Here is a 17247-nt window from a genome sequence, read left to right as displayed (position 1 = left end):
ATGCTGTTATGTACTTTAATTAATTTTATAGTGCTGCTTGGACTACATATGGTTGAGGGTTGTAAGACTATGCTAATTAAGTTGTTTATAAATTTTTTATAAGCATATGGTATATTATTGGATTAAATAATGATTTTATTCATAATATTAAAAAAGAAATGAAAAACATTATCTCACATTTGAATGTGAAAAACGAAGAGAAATATTTTCTTTTTCAATCAAATAATACTGAGAAATGTCTAGCATAAAAAATTGAAATATTTTTCATCTAGAATTGTCTCTTATTAATGATTCGGAAAAAGAAAAATCTTGGTTTTGTTATTATTCTTCGTTGGTTCGTTAAATGGATAAAAATGACTTTGCTTACAAGAACTATTGGAACTATTTATAACGAATTTAATTGATTGTTTTATCATTTATATATAAAGAATTTATGGCAAAATATAGTTATATATACAACCTCAACTCATATGGGACTACCCCCTGAATTTAAGCATATTAATTAGGGGAGGAAAAGAAACTAACAAGGATTTTCTTAGTAGCGGCGAGCGAAAAGAAAACAGTTCAGCACTAAGTCACTTTGTCTATATGGCAAATGTGAGATGCAGTGTATGGAGCGTCAATATTCTAGTATGAGAAATTAATGATTTAAGTCCTTCTTAAATGAGGCCATTTACCCATAGAGGGTGCCAGGCCCGTATAACGTTAATGATTGCTAGATGATGTTTCCAAAGAGTCGTGTTGCTTGATAGTGCAGCACTAAGTGGGTGGTAAACTCCATCTAAAACTAAATATAACCATGAGACCGATAGTAAACAAGTACCGTGAGGGAAAGTTGAAAAGAACTCTGAATAGAGAGTTAAACAGTACGTGAAACTGCTTAGAGGTTAAGCCCGATGAACCTGAATATCCGTTATGGAAAATTCATCATTAAAATTGTAATATTTAAATAATATTATTAAGAATAATGTGCATTTTTTCCATATAAGGACATTGTAATCTATTAGCATATCCCAAATTTATCATAAAATATAACTTATAGTTTATTCCAATTAAATTGCTTGCATTTTAACACAGAATAAATGTTATTAATTTGATAAAGTGCTGATAGATTTATATTATTACAGAGCGTTAATTTTTCGGAATTATATAATGGCATAATTATCATTGATTTTTGTGTTTATTATATGCTCTTGTATGATTAACAATGCGAAAGATTCAGGATACCTTCGGGACCCGTCTTGAAACACGGACCAAGGAGTCTAACATATGTGCAAGTTATTGGGATGTAAACCTAATAGCGTAATTAACTTGACTAATAATGGGATTAGTTTTTTAGCTATTTATAGCTAATTAACACAATCCCGGGGCGTTCTATATAGTTATGTATAATGTATATTTATATTATTTATGCCTCTAACTGGAACGTACCTTGAGCATATATGCTGTGACCCGAAAGATGGTGAACTATACTTGATCAGGTTGAAGTCAGGGGAAACCCTGATGGAAGACCGAAACAGTTCTGACGTGCAAATCGATTGTCAGAATTGAGTATAGGGGCGAAAGACCAATCGAACCATCTAGTAGCTGGTTCCTTCCGAAGTTTCCCTCAGGATAGCTGGTGCATTTTAATATTATATAAAATAATCTTATCTGGTAAAGCGAATGATTAGAGGCCTTAGGGTCGAAACGATCTTAACCTATTCTCAAACTTTAAATGGGTAAGAACCTTAACTTTCTTGATATGAAGTTCAAGGTTATGATATAATGTGCCCAGTGGGCCACTTTTGGTAAGCAGAACTGGCGCTGTGGGATGAACCAAACGTAATGTTACGGTGCCCAAATTAACAACTCATGCAGATACCATGAAAGGCGTTGGTTGCTTAAAACAGCAGGACGGTGATCATGGAAGTCGAAATCCGCTAAGGAGTGTGTAACAACTCACCTGCCGAAGCAACTAGCCCTTAAAATGGATGGCGCTTAAGTTGTATACCTATACATTACCGCTAAAGTAGATGATTTATATTACTTGTGATATAAATTTTGAAACTTTAGTGAGTAGGAAGGTACAATGGTATGCGTAGAAGTGTTTGGCGTAAGCCTGCATGGAGCTGCCATTGGTACAGATCTTGGTGGTAGTAGCAAATAATCGAATGAGACCTTGGAGGACTGAAGTGGAGAAGGGTTTCGTGTGAACAGTGGTTGATCACGAGTTAGTCGGTCCTAAGTTCAAGGCGAAAGCCGAAAATTTTCAAGTAAAACAAAAATGCCTAACTATATAAACAAAGCGAATATAATACACTTGAATAATTTTGAACGAAAGGGAATACGGTTCCAATTCCGTAACCTGTTGAGTATCCGTTTGTTATTAAATATGGGCCTCGTGCTCATCCTGGCAACAGGAACGACCATAAAGAAGCCGTCGAGAGATATCGGAAGAGTTTTCTTTTCTGTTTTATAGCCGTACTACCATGGAAGTCTTTCGCAGAGAGATATGGTAGATGGGCTAGAAGAGCATGACATATACTGTTGTGTCGATATTTTCTCCTCGGACCTTGAAAATTTATGGTGGGGACACGCAAACTTCTCAACAGGCCGTACCAATATCCGCAGCTGGTCTCCAAGGTGAAGAGTCTCTAGTCGATAGAATAATGTAGGTAAGGGAAGTCGGCAAATTAGATCCGTAACTTCGGGATAAGGATTGGCTCTGAAGATTGAGATAGTCGGGCTTGATTGGGAAACAATAACATGGTTTATGTGCTCGTTCTGGGTAAATAGAGTTTCTAGCATTTATGTTAGTTACTTGTTCCCCGGATAGTTTAGTTACGTAGCCAATTGTGGAACTTTCTTGCTAAAATTTTTAAGAATACTATTTGGGTTAAACCAATTAGTTCTTATCAATTATAACGATTATCAATTAACAATCAATTCAGAACTGGCACGGACTTGGGGAATCCGACTGTCTAATTAAAACAAAGCATTGTGATGGCCCTAGCGGGTGTTGACACAATGTGATTTCTGCCCAGTGCTCTGAATGTCAAAGTGAAGAAATTCAAGTAAGCGCGGGTCAACGGCGGGAGTAACTATGACTCTCTTAAGGTAGCCAAATGCCTCGTCATCTAATTAGTTTTTTTTTTTTTTTTTTTTTTTTTTTTTTTTTAGCGTGCGTTTATTTATTTAAAATCTGTCCTAGTGGACAATAATTAAATGGTTTTGCGGGGGAACATTAGCTTAAGGGATACTATTGTACATGTATTTGTGGCGGGTTTTATATGTGTTGTCTATTGTTGTGGAAGATCGAGAGGGTGTCTCCTCATGAGACGTCTGCTTGTTTGGCTATTGTCTAACAGGTTGGTGGCGAGGTGGTTAGGGTGGTTTTCGAGCCTTTTCAGGTATCTCTCGCTGAGCCTGGAGATTTCATCAGCGACTTGTGGGATTCCAAGTTCCCTATGTATGGCGACATTCTCGTGGTAGGGATGCGCATTACAGGCAATTCTCAAGCACCTATTCTGGAACCGCTGTATACGCAGGCGATTCGTGTGGCTTGCCGTGCCCCATAGCTGTATCCCGTAGGTCCAGATGGGCTTGAGAATTGCCTTGTACACCAGGATTTTGTGGTTCTGCCTTAGCTTGGACCCTCTCCCAATAAGCCAATGCATCTGCCTCAGACGCGCATCGGCCTGTATGCGTTTGCTGACGATGTGGGGACGCCAAGTGAGCCTGCGGTCCAGGGTAAGTCCTAGGTACTTGGGTGCGGGTGCGTTGGGAATGATGACTCCGTTTAGCGTGACCGGTGGGCAGTCTCCTCTCCTTAGTGCAAATGTTGTTTGGGTAGATTTTTCCGCGTTCACTACGATGTTCCACCTGCTGAGCCAGGGATGTAGCGCGTCCATTTGCCTTTGGATTGTTTCGGAGGCTTCTCGTGGGTCGGATGAGGAGGCGAGGAAAGCCGTGTCATCTGCATAAGTCGCTATAGTTAGGTTCCTGGAGGGGATTATGGGAAGGTCTGCGGTGTAAAGGGTGTACAGTATTGGTCCGAGCACACTGCCTTGCGGAACTCCAGCTCTGATCAGTCTGGGTAGGCTTATTGCACTTCCGCATCTGACTTGGAATGCTCTTCCCTCAGTGTAGGATTTGAGGAGGGTAAAATGGGGGCTTGGGAGGTAGGATTTGAGTTTATGGAGGAGTCCAGGATGCCAAACTCTGTCGAATGCCTGCTTCACGTCGAGCATTACAGCGCAGCAGTATTTCTTTTGCTCGAATGCCTCGAGGATCCGTTCGACTAGCCGGTGGCATTGCTCTGGTGTTCCGTGGGAGCGCCTGAAGCCAAACTGGTGATCGGGGATCAAACCAGCCTCATCCAGTACTGGCAATACTCTGCGCAAAAATACTCTTTCGAGTATTTTGGAGAGGATTGCCAGCAAACTAATCGGACGATAGGAGGCGAGATTGGCTTCAGGCTTACCAGGCTTGAGGAGGACAATAACCTCTGCTCTTTTCCACTCTTCCGGGAAGTACCCTAGCCGGAAGCAGCTGTTGTAAATGCTGGCCAGCATTTGTGTGCAGCGGGATGGGAGCATTTTTAGGGCCGCCGCATCTATACGATCCAGGCCTGGAGATTTGTTGTTCTTCAGTAGAGCAATCTCCTGCGCAACTTCCTCAGGGTCGACTGGTTCCAACGGGGGACCGGGAGAGCTTGGGCTATTGAGAAACCGGGCTGTTTCAGCATGTTCTTCGGCAGTGCAGCAGTCGAACGGAGAGAAGGCGTTGTAAAGGTGTTCGGCGAAAGCTTCTGCTCTTTCAGCATCCGAAAGGCACCAGGATCCATCTGCTTTGCGCACTGCGGAAACCTTTTTGGCTGGTCGTTTAATGTGGCGGGTGACGTTCCACAGATTGTGGTCTGGGTCCCCGGGAGAGAGTTCCTCGAGGAATCTGAGGAAGGAGTCCTGGCGTAGGCTGGAGATCTTGTCCTTCAACTCCTTTGTGGCGTGATTGAGCGCTGTTTTGTCTCTTGGATTGCGCGTCAAGAACCAAACTCTCCTGAGACGCCTCTTCTCAGTCACGAGTGCCGCAATTTCCGGGGACCAGAGGTGGAGGTCCCTGCTAGGTGTTCTCGCAGTCTTTGGTGGCGGTGGGCTTGCGAATTCCGCAGCGTTTTGCATCTGCCTGGTGAGATTCCCGATAGCTTCATCAATGTTCCTGGGTGTGTTGAGGATGGGGTTCGGATTGACGGTGGAGAGCATCCAGGACGCGAACTTGGCGGCGTCGGTATATTTTCCAGTGAGCCTTCTGAGCGGGGTTTTCCTGAGGACTGGCGTGTTGATTAGCACGTTTATTGCACAGTGGTCTGACAGGAGATCAGCATTTGTTGTGCAGCTGATCTTCGCATGCCCTATGCCTTTCGACACAGCAAAGTCCAGTAGGTCTGGAGTCTTGAGGGGATTCGTTGGCCAGTGAGTGGGCTCGCCAGTGGAGTGGCAGTCCAGTCGGTGGCGTTGCAGGTACCCAAACAGAGTTTTCCCTTTGGGGTTGTTGGCGCGCGATCCCCACCAAGAATGTTTGGCGTTATAATCTCCAGCTGCTATGAAGCGGGGCCCAAAATGCTCGAAGAACTCACTGAGGTGAGATGCTGTTATGCGGTATCTGGGGGGAAAGTAGACCGCTCCAATGTCTAAATCTCCTTGCGGGCTGACAATCCTGATGACAGGACATTGTGCCCAGTCTTGCTGAAACGCGGGCAGCTCTAGGTATTGAATACCGCTCCTGATGAGGATGGCTGCTCCACCGCGTGCTCTGCCAGAAGGATGGTCTGCATGGATGAGGTCATATCCGCTGATATTAAAGTGGGATCTGGGGGAGAAGTGGGTTTCGGCTACGAGTAGGATATCGATCTGGTGGGTCTTCAGATGGTGCTCGACTATGGCCTTGCTGTTCTGCAGGCCGTTCGCATTCCAGACGACTAGGTGGAGCTTTAGTTGCATGACTTGCTGTTGAGAATGGTGGCCACCAGCTGTGTCATCTGGGTGAACATGCGCTCCATCATCCTTTCCATCATTCCTTCCATGCGAGCGAACATCGCTTCTATCTGACCGGAGTGTGGGGTTTCTGTTTGGGTTTGGACTGGGGTTGTGGGATTCTGCGGTGCTGCGTGCACTCCGTTGAGGGCGTCTCGGTAGCTCCTGCCAGAGGTGACGTTTGGTGATGCCACGGGCGGCGCCTTGTTAGCATTAGCGACGGGCCTTGTTTTCGGAGCAGCGAGTGCTTTGGCCCTTTTGTATGCAGGGCATCCCTTGAAAGACGCAGGATGGTCCGCCTGGCAGTGGAAGCAGCACGCTTTGTCGTCCTCCCTCTTCTCACATGCCCTCGATTCGTGAGGGCCTCCACACTTTACACATCGGTATTCCAGGAAGCAGTAACGCTGTGTATGACCGAATCCTTGGCACCTGAAGCATTGAGGCACGTCGTTGAACTTCTGCGGCGGTTCAATGGTTACTACCGACCTGCAGATCCGCTTGACTTGGTAGACGTCTTTGTTGTTGCTGGAAGGCTCCAGGTTGGCGAAGAATATTCCCAGCGGTTCTTTAGTTCTTCTGCCAATGGGATTGTGCAGATCTCTAACAGCGTGCCCTTGTCTGCGAAGGTCTTCAATGATTTCCTCACGATCGGTGGAGTGGTGGAGTCCTTTGATGACAACCTTGTATGCACGTTCATCTTTCGGCTGGAAAGTCCGATGCCTCTTGTTTTGGGCCACAAGTTGGAGACGCAGAGCTGTATAGGACTCTTTGTCCGGCATCATGACACGTACGTTGTTGCCATTCACGGTCTTGTAGGTAAAATTGTTCTTCGGGCCTACAAGAGTCGTGATCATCTTGACGAGTGCCGAGATGTTGGTCACATCGGGGATAAAAATCGGAGGTGGCTTGATGGTCTTCGGGGTGGGCTTTGGTTTCTCGGGGGTCTTGGGCTTGGAATCGTCTTTAGGTCCGGGTTCGTCATCAGAGCTCTCTTGGTCGTACTCGTCTTCTTCGGTCGAGAGTAAAGCGAAGGCGTTGTTGGCGAGCTTCTTGCGCAGAGCTGCGCTAGTGCTTGGCTTATCTTCCAGCTCCTCTCCCTGTGCTTTCTTTGCCGGTTTTCGCTTTATCTCGCCCGGCTCTGTATGCGAGGTGCTTCCCTCGCTGCTGAGCTGCTCTTGCGTGTTCTCAGAGCCTTTTTGCGTGGTGTTGTTCCAAGCTTGTGGGTGCGCGGGGGGGCCTGCCAGTCCATCTTCTCCAAAGTTGATAAGGAGTGAGGAGGGGGGGGGGGGGGAAGCTGGGCACCGTAAGCCGGTGAGCCAGGCAGCACGTGGCTGCTGCTTTGCAATTATACCGCTGCTTCGAGCACTGGGTTTTTTGCGCTGATAACACGCACACTCGGGTGTGCGATGGTGTTAGTGCGAACTACCGTTAGGTACGTTGGCTGGGCCAATCAAAACGCGCGACAAGATCACGCGACGCGAAGTGGCTGGGCACAAGTAACGGGACTTACAACTGTGAACAATTTGCTAACAATTTGCTAACAATTTGCTGTCGATCCGCAGGCACGTCTGCACTCGTCGAGTGTTCGATCGCGACTGATCTAATTAGTGACGCGCATGAATGGATTAACGAGATTCCTACTGTCCCTATCTACTATCTAGCGAAACCACAGCCAAGGGAACGGGCTTGGAATAATTAGCGGGGAAAGAAGACCCTTTTGAGCTTGACTCTAATCTGGCAGTGTAAGGAGACATAAGAGGTGTAGAATAAGTGGGAGATATTAGACCTCGGTTTGGTATCGTCAATGAAATACCACTACTCTTATTGTTTCCTTACTTACTTGATTAAATGGAACGTGTATCATTTCCTAGCCATTATACGGATATATTTATTATATCTTATGGTATTGGGTTTTGATGCAAGCTTCTTGATCAAAGTATCACGAGTTTGTTATATAATCGCAAACAAATTCTTTAATAAAACGATGCATTTATGTATTTTTGATTTGAAAATTTGGTATAACTCCAATTACTCAGGTATGATCCAATTCAAGGACATTGCCAGGTAGGGAGTTTGACTGGGGCGGTACATCTCTCAAATAATAACGGAGGTGTCCCAAGGCCAGCTCAGTGCGGACAGAAACCACACATAGAGCAAAAGGGCAAATGCTGACTTGATCTCGGTGTTCAGTACACACAGGGACAGCAAAAGCTCGGCCTATCGATCCTTTTGGTTTAAAGAGTTTTTAACAAGAGGTGTCAGAAAAGTTACCATAGGGATAACTGGCTTGTGGCGGCCAAGCGTTCATAGCGACGTCGCTTTTTGATCCTTCGATGTCGGCTCTTCCTATCATTGTGAAGCAAAATTCACCAAGCGTTGGATTGTTCACCCATGCAAGGGAACGTGAGCTGGGTTTAGACCGTCGTGAGACAGGTTAGTTTTACCCTACTAATGACAAAACGTTGTTGCGACAGCATTCCTGCGTAGTACGAGAGGAACCGCAGGTACGGACCAATGGCACAATACTTGTTCGAGCGAACAGTGGTATGACGCTACGTCCGTTGGATTATGCCTGAACGCCTCTAAGGTCGTATCCGTGCTGGACTGCAATGATAAATAAGGGGCAATTTGCATTGTATGGCTTCTAAACCATTTAAAGTTTATAATTTATTTTATAAACGACAATGGATGTGATGCCAATGTAATTTGTAACATAGTAAATTAGGAGGATCTTCGATCACCTGATGCCGCGCTAGTTACATATAAAAGCATTATTTAATACAATGACAAAGCCTAGAATCAATTGTAAACGACTTTTGTAACAGGCAAGGTGTTGTAAGTGGTTGAGCAGCTGCCATACTGCGATCCACTGAAGCTTATCCTTTGCTTGATGATTCGATAAATAAATGATTTTTTCCTGTAGCCAAACACCTCGTCATCAATTTAGTGACGCATATGATATTGTCCCTATCATATAATTAATATAAAGACTTTAATGGATTGTGTCAAGTTGCCAAACACCTCGTCATCAATTTAGTGACGCATATGATATTGTCCCTATCATATAATTAATATAAAGACTTTAATGAATTGTGTCAAGTTGCCAAACACCTCGTCATCAATTTAGTGACGCATATGATATTGTCCCTATCATATAATTTTTGATATAAAGACTTTAAAGAATTGTATCAAGTTGCCAAACACCTCGTCATCAATTTAGTGACGCATATGATTTTTATTTTTTTTTTTTTTGTCCTCTATCATTATAATTATTTTTTTTATTATATAAGACTTTAAGAATTGTCAAGTTGCCAACACCTCGTCATCAATTTAGTGACGCATATGATATTGTCCTATCATATAATTTTTGATATAAAGACTTTAAAGAATTGTATCAAGTTGCCAAACACCTCGTCATCAATTTAGTGACGCATATGATATTGTCCCTATCATATAATTAATATAAGACTTTAATGAATTGTGTCAAGTTGCCAAACACCTCGTCATCAATTTAGTGACGCATATGATATTGTCCTTATCATATAATTTTTGATATAAAGACTTTAAAGAATTGAATCAAGTTGCCAAACACCTCGTCATCAATTTAGTGACGCATATGATATTGTCCCTATCATATAATTAATATAAAGACTTTAATGGATTGTGTCAAGTTGCCAAACACCTCGTCATCAATTTAGTGACGCATATGATATTGTCCCTATCATATAATTAATATAAAGACTTTAATGAATTGTGTCAAGTTGCCAAACACCTCGTCATCAATTTAGTGACGCATATGATATTGTCCTTATCATATAATTTTTGATATAAAGACTTTAAAGAATTGTATCAAGTTGCCAAACACCTCGTCATCAATTTAGTGACGCATATGATATTGTCCCTATCATATAATTAATATAAAGACTTTAATGGATTGTGTCAAGTTGCCAAACACCTCGTCATCAATTTAGTGACGCATATGATATTGTCCTTATCATATAATTTTTGATATAAAGACTTTAAAGAATTGTATCAAGTTGCCAAACACCTCGTCATCAATTTAGTGACGCATATGATATTGTCCTATCATATAATTAATATACAGACTTTAATGAATTGTGTCAAGTTGCCAAACACCTCGTCATCAATTTAGTGACGCATATGATATTGTCCCTATCATATAATTTTTGATATAAGACTTTAAAGAATTGTATCAAGTTGCCAAACACCTCGTCATCAATTTAGTGACGCATATGATATTGTCCCTATCATATAATTAATATAAAGACTTTAATGGATTGTGTCAAGTTGCCAAACACCTCGTCATCAATTTAGTGACGCATATGATATTGTCCTTATTATATAATTTTTGATATAAAGACTTTAAAGAATTGTATCAAGTTGCCAAACACCTCGTCATCAATTTAGTGACGCATATGATATTGTCCCTATCATATAATTAATATACAGACTCTAATGAATTGTGTCAAGTTGCCAAACACCTCGTCATCAATTTAGTGACGCATATGATATTGTCCCTATCATATAATTTTTGATATAAAGACTTTAAAGAATTGTATCAAGTTGCCAAACACCTCGTCATCAATTTAGTGACGCATATGATATTGTCCCTTTCATATAATTAATATAAAGACTTTAATGGATTGTGTCAAGTTGCCAAACACCTCGTCATCAACTACTATATTATGGTTGCGCCGACCTCTCATATTGTATTCTCTTATGTGTTCATAGGATTTTGACAATTATACGAGTAAATTAAATAATATACATATGAAAATGATTAATTATTATATGTATAAGGGAAAAAATGATGAAATATTCCCATATTATCTTAGTATTATAGAGGAAAGACCGTTGCCGACCTCTGATATTGTTCAAACTTATGTATTTATATGATTTTGGCAATTATATGAGTAAATTAAAAAATATACATATGAAAATGGTTAATTATTATATGTATATGGGAAAAAATGCTAAGATATTCCCATATTCTCTTAGTATTATAGAGAAAAGCCATTTAAGTGAGAGGGTATAGTAGTGTAAACGACCGGAATTACGACAGAGGGTTCAAAAACTACTATAGGTAGGCAGTGGTTGCCGACCTCTCATATTGTTCAAAACTTATGTATTCATATGATTTTGGCAATTGTATGAGTAAATTAAATAATATACATATGAAAATGATTAATTATTATATGTATAAGGGAAAAAATGCTGAAATATTCCCACATTCTCTTAGTATTATAGAGAAAATCCATTATAGTGAGAGGGTATAGTAGTGTAAACGACCGGAATTACGACAGAGGGTTCAAAAACTACTATAGGTAGGCAGTGGTTGCCGACCTCTCATATTGTTCAAAACTTATGTATTCATATGAATTTGGCAATTATATGAGTAAATTAAATAATATACATATGAAAATGATTAATTATTATATGTATAAGGGAAAAAATGCTGAAATATTCCCACATTCTCTTAGTATTATAGAGAAAATCCATTATAGTGAGAGGGTATAGTAGTGTAAACGACCGGAATTACGACAGAGGGTTCAAAAACTACTATAGGTAGGCAGTGGTTGCCGACCTCTCATATTGTTCAAAACTTATGTATTCATATGATTTTGGCAATTATATGATTAAATTAAATAATATACATATGAAAATGGTTAATTATTATATGTATATGGGAAAAAATGCAGAGATATTCCCATATTCTCTTAGTATTATAGAGAAAAGCCATTTAAGTGAGAGGGTATAGTAGTGTAAACGACCGGAATTACGACAGAGGGTTCAAAAACTACTATAGGTAGGCAGTGGTTGCCGACCTCTCATATTGTTCAAAACTTATGTATTCATATGATTTTGGCAATTGTATGAGTAAATTAAATAATATACATACGAAAATGATTAATTATTATATGTATATGGGAAAAAATGCAGAGATATTCCCATATTCTCTTAGTATTATAGAGAAAAGCCATTTAAGTGAGAGGGTATAGTAGTGTAAACCACCGGAATTACGACAGAGGGTTCAAAAACTACTATAGGTAGGCAGTGGTTGCCGACCTCTCATATTGTTCAAAACTTATGTATTCATATGATTTTGGCAATTGTATGAGTAAATTAAATAATATACATATGAAAATGATTAATTATTATATGTATAAGGGAAAAAATGCTGAAATATTCCCACATTCTCTTAGTATTATAGAGAAAATCCATTATAGTGAGAGGGTATAGTAGTGTAAACGACCGGAATTACGACAGAGGGTTCAAAAACTACTATAGGTAGGCAGTGGTTGCCGACCTCTCATATTGTTCAAAACTTATGTATTCATATGATTTTGGCAATTATATGATTAAATTAAATAATATACATATGAAAATGGTTAATTATTATATGTATATGGGAAAAAATGCTGAGATATTCCCATATTCTCTTAGTATTATAGAGAAAAGCCATTTAAGTGAGAGGGTATAGTAGTGTAAACGACCGGAATTACGACAGAGGGTTCAAAAACTACTATAGGTAGGCAGTGGTTGCCGACCTCTCATATTGTTCAAAACTTATGTATTCATATGATTTTGGCAATTGTATGAGTAAATTAAATAATATACATATGAAAATGATTAATTATTATATGTATAAGGGAAAAAATGCTGAAATATTCCCACATTCTCTTAGTATTATAGAGAAAATCCATTATAGTGAGAGGGTATAGTAGTGTAAACGACCGGAATTACGACAGAGGGTTCAAAAACTACTATAGGTAGGCAGTGGTTGCCGACCTCTCATATTGTTCAAAACTTATGTATTCATATGATTTTGGCAATTATATGATTAAATTAAATAATATACATATGAAAATGGTTAATTATTATATGTATATGGGAAAAATGCTGAGATATTCCCATATTCTCTTAGTATTATAGAGAAAAGCCATTATAGTGAGAGGGTATAGTAGTGTAAACGACCGGAATTACGACAGAGGGTTCAAAAACTACTATAGGTAGGCAGTGGTTGCCGACCTCTCATATTGTTCAAAACTTATGTATTCATATGAATTTGGCAATTATATGAGTAAATTAAATAATAAACATATAAAAATTAATATTTATTATATGTATAAAAAAAAAATAATCATATTATATATGAATAATGGAAAAAAAATGAAATGTTCCTATAATCTCTTAATATATAAGAGAATAGACCGTATGTTGGGTGGCAAACGGAATTGAAAATACCCGCTTTGAGGACAGCGGGTTCAAAAACTACTATAGGTAGGCAGTGGTTGCCGACCTCCCGCATTATTCGAAATATTTATTTCGGATTATGTTTATATTGGTTACATAAAATAAAGTATATTATTATCCGTACAAATTTGTTTCTCAGTTCTATAGAACACGGGACTTGGCTCCGCGGATAATAGGAATATACGCTTTTTAGATAATATCGTTGAAACAAAAGTCAAGTTTCTATTATATATAGAATAACAAATCGTTTCCATATATTATCGTTAATTTTTGGAGGCAGGCAAATATTAATTTATTACCTGCCGTATAGTTGGATTATTATATCGTTACGGTATAATACAAATATGGATTCTTATGAAAGAAATATAAAATTATATATTAAATGTGGAAATATTATCATATGCGCTTGGTTTTATGTTATATATTACCAGAGAGATATATGAAAAGAGATAAATTTTAAATTTATCTTCAAAATGCAAATGATTTAACTTAATATTTATATTGGTTAAACAAAAATTGTACATGTGTGGATACAATAATTATGTATGTTGGAAATAAAATGATATTTTATAATGAAATATGTATATATAAAAAGATAAAATTATAGAAACATATATATTACAATAATTATATGAAATTCTTGTTATATTGGTAAAACAAGTATAAATTAAAAATGAAAATATGGATTACGAATGCTATATAAAAATGGCCGTAATCGAATAGATTTTTTACTTATATTTATATATTTAAAATTTTACCCAAAGGCGAAATATTGAATTTTATTCAATATAATAAAAATCATGGAATTATATAAAGTGAAAAATCTATATATCTATTATATTGCTTATTTCGATTCAAAAAATATGAATGGAATATGAAGGAAAAACATTATTCTGGTTGATCCTGCCAGTAGTTATATGCTTGTCTCAAAGATTAAGCCATGCATGTCTAAGTACACACGAATTAAAAGTGAAACCGCAAAAGGCTCATTATATCAGTTATGGTTCCTTAGATCGTTAACAGTTACTTGGATAACTGTGGTAATTCTAGAGCTAATACATGCAATTAAAACATGAACCTTATGGGACATGTGCTTTTATTAGGCTAAAACCAAGCGATCGCAAGATCGTTATATTGGTTGAACTCTAGATAACATGCAGATCGTATGGTCTTGTACCGACGACAGATCTTTCAAATGTCTGCCCTATCAACTTTTGATGGTAGTATCTAGGACTACCATGGTTGCAACGGGTAACGGGGAATCAGGGTTCGATTCCGGAGAGGGAGCCTGAGAAACGGCTACCACATCTAAGGAAGGCAGCAGGCGCGTAAATTACCCACTCCCAGCTCGGGGAGGTAGTGACGAAAAATAACAATACAGGACTCATATCCGAGGCCCTGTAATTGGAATGAGTACACTTTAAATCCTTTAACAAGGACCAATTGGAGGGCAAGTCTGGTGCCAGCAGCCGCGGTAATTCCAGCTCCAATAGCGTATATTAAAGTTGTTGCGGTTAAAACGTTCGTAGTTGAACTTGTGCTTCATACGGGTAGTACAACTTACAATTGTGGTTAGTACTATACCTTTATGTATGTAAGCGTATTACCGGTGGAGTTCTTATATGTGATTAAATACTTGTATTTTTTCATATGTTCCTCCTATTTAAAAACCTGCACTAGTGCTCTTAAACGAGTGTTATTGTGGGCCGGTACTATTACTTTGAACAAATTAGAGTGCTTAAAGCAGGCTTCAAATGCCTGAATATTCTGTGCATGGGATAATGAAATAAGACCTCTGTTCTGCTTTCATTGGTTTTCAGATCAAGAGGTAATGATTAATAGAAGCAGTTTGGGGGCATTAGTATTACGACGCGAGAGGTGAAATTCTTGGACCGTCGTAAGACTAACTTAAGCGAAAGCATTTGCCAAAGATGTTTTCATTAATCAAGAACGAAAGTTAGAGGTTCGAAGGCGATCAGATACCGCCCTAGTTCTAACCATAAACGATGCCAGCTAGCAATTGGGTGTAGCTACTTTTATGGCTCTCTCAGTCGCTTCCCGGGAAACCAAAGCTTTTGGGCTCCGGGGGAAGTATGGTTGCAAAGCTGAAACTTAAAGGAATTGACGGAAGGGCACCACCAGGAGTGGAGCCTGCGGCTTAATTTGACTCAACACGGGAAAACTTACCAGGTCCGAACATAAGTGTGTAAGACAGATTGATAGCTCTTTCTCGAATCTATGGGTGGTGGTGCATGGCCGTTCTTAGTTCGTGGAGTGATTTGTCTGGTTAATTCCGATAACGAACGAGACTCAAATATATTAAATAGATATCTTCAGGATTATGGTGCTGAAGCTTATGTAGCCTTCATTCATGGTGGCAGTAAAATGTTTATTGTGTTTGAATGTGTTTATGTAAGTGGAGCCGTACCTGTTGGTTTGTCCCATTATAAGGACACTAGCTTCTTAAATGGACAAATTGCGTCTAGCAATAATGAGATTGAGCAATAACAGGTCTGTGATGCCCTTAGATGTCCTGGGCTGCACGCGCGCTACAATGAAAGTATCAACGTGTATTTCCTAGACCGAGAGGTCCGGGTAAACCGCTGAACCACTTTCATGCTTGGGATTGTGAACTGAAACTGTTCACATGAACTTGGAATTCCCAGTAAGTGTGAGTCATTAACTCGCATTGATTACGTCCCTGCCCTTTGTACACACCGCCCGTCGCTACTACCGATTGAATTATTTAGTGAGGTCTCCGGACGTGATCACTGTGACGCCTTGCGTGTTACGGTTGTTTCGCAAAAGTTGACCGAACTTGATTATTTAGAGGAAGTAAAAGTCGTAACAAGGTTTCCGTAGGTGAACCTGCGGAAGGATCATTATTGTATAATATCCTTATCGTTAATAAATATTTGTTATAATACAAATAAATACAATTTACCAAAATAAAAATATTACAAAATGATTCCACGGAATCAAAAGTTAAAGTCAAAATAAAATGAAGATGGCTTTTATTTTATATGTGGGGCTTGGCAACCTCATAAAAAGACTTTAACATTATTAATGTTGCTGTGCGTATTTGTGGCAGTACTTACTACAACAACGGCGTTTCCTATAAAAACAAATTCTCGAAAATGGAAATCGAAGAAACTAAACTAAATTCGAAAGTAGAAGTCGAATTAAAATAAAAATAATTTTGAATGTGTGGTAATCAAAATAAGTGTGTGTGTATATGGACCATAATATACACGCGTTGCGAATATGTATTGTTCATCTATGTTATGAGCATACGTTGGCTAATGCAACAACCTAAAATATACAATGTTTGTACCTGTCATCCATCAGGTTAATGTTTTATATAAATTTTGCAGTATGTGTCACCCAAAATAGCAAACCATAACCAGATTATTATGATACATAATGCTTATATGAAACTAAGACATTTCGCAACATTTATTTTAGGTATAAAAATAAATTTATTGAAGGAATTGATATATGCCAGTAAAATGGTGTATTTTTAATTTCTTTCAATAAAAACAATATTGACATTATATAAAATTGAATTATAAAACTCTAAGCGGTGGATCACTCGGCTCATGGGTCGATGAAGAACGCAGCAAACTGTGCGTCATCGTGTGAACTGCAGGACACATGAACATCGACATTTTGAACGCATATCGCAGTCCATGCTGTTATGTACTTTAATTAATTTTATAGTGCTGCTTGGACTACATATGGTTGAGGGTTGTAAGACTATGCTAATTAAGTTGTTTATAAATTTTTTATAAGCATATGGTATATTATTGGATTAAATAATGATTTTATTCATAATATTAAAAAAGAAATGAAAAACATTATCTCACATTTGAATGTGAAAAACGAAGAGAAATATTTTCTTTTTCAATCAAATAATACTGAGAAATGTCTAGCATAAAAAATTGAAATATTTTTCATC

General features: G+C 38.9%; 3 non-coding genes and 1 pseudogene across 3 annotated transcripts in view; all 4 read left to right on the top strand.

The window, feature by feature from the left end:
- LOC116802964 overlaps positions 1–62 on the top strand; it is a 179-nt gene extending 117 nt beyond the window's left edge. Inside the window, exon 1 of the ribosomal RNA XR_004363279.1 lies at positions 1–62. This exon is cut by the window's left edge and continues 117 nt beyond it. This is a non-coding gene — a ribosomal RNA (5.8S ribosomal RNA).
- A 394-nt stretch (positions 63–456) lies between these two features.
- On the top strand, positions 457–8913 carry LOC116802961 (annotated as a pseudogene).
- A 5266-nt stretch (positions 8914–14179) lies between these two features.
- On the top strand, positions 14180–16174 carry LOC116802966. The gene has a single exon (XR_004363281.1). It is a non-coding gene; the product is annotated as a small subunit ribosomal RNA (ribosomal RNA).
- Positions 16175–16861: 687 nt separating this feature from the next.
- LOC116802963 lies at positions 16862–17040 on the top strand. Its single transcript, XR_004363278.1, has one exon. It is a non-coding gene; the product is annotated as a 5.8S ribosomal RNA (ribosomal RNA).
- Positions 17041–17247: the final 207 nt, after the last annotated feature.

This window comes from Drosophila sechellia, unplaced genomic scaffold, assembly GCF_004382195.2.
Source record: "Drosophila sechellia strain sech25 unplaced genomic scaffold, ASM438219v1 U_260, whole genome shotgun sequence".
Classification (NCBI taxonomy): domain Eukaryota; kingdom Metazoa; phylum Arthropoda; class Insecta; order Diptera; family Drosophilidae; genus Drosophila; species Drosophila sechellia.
The sequence above is the reverse complement of the archived record's forward strand: the minus strand, read 5'-3'. Positions and strand labels throughout refer to the sequence as shown.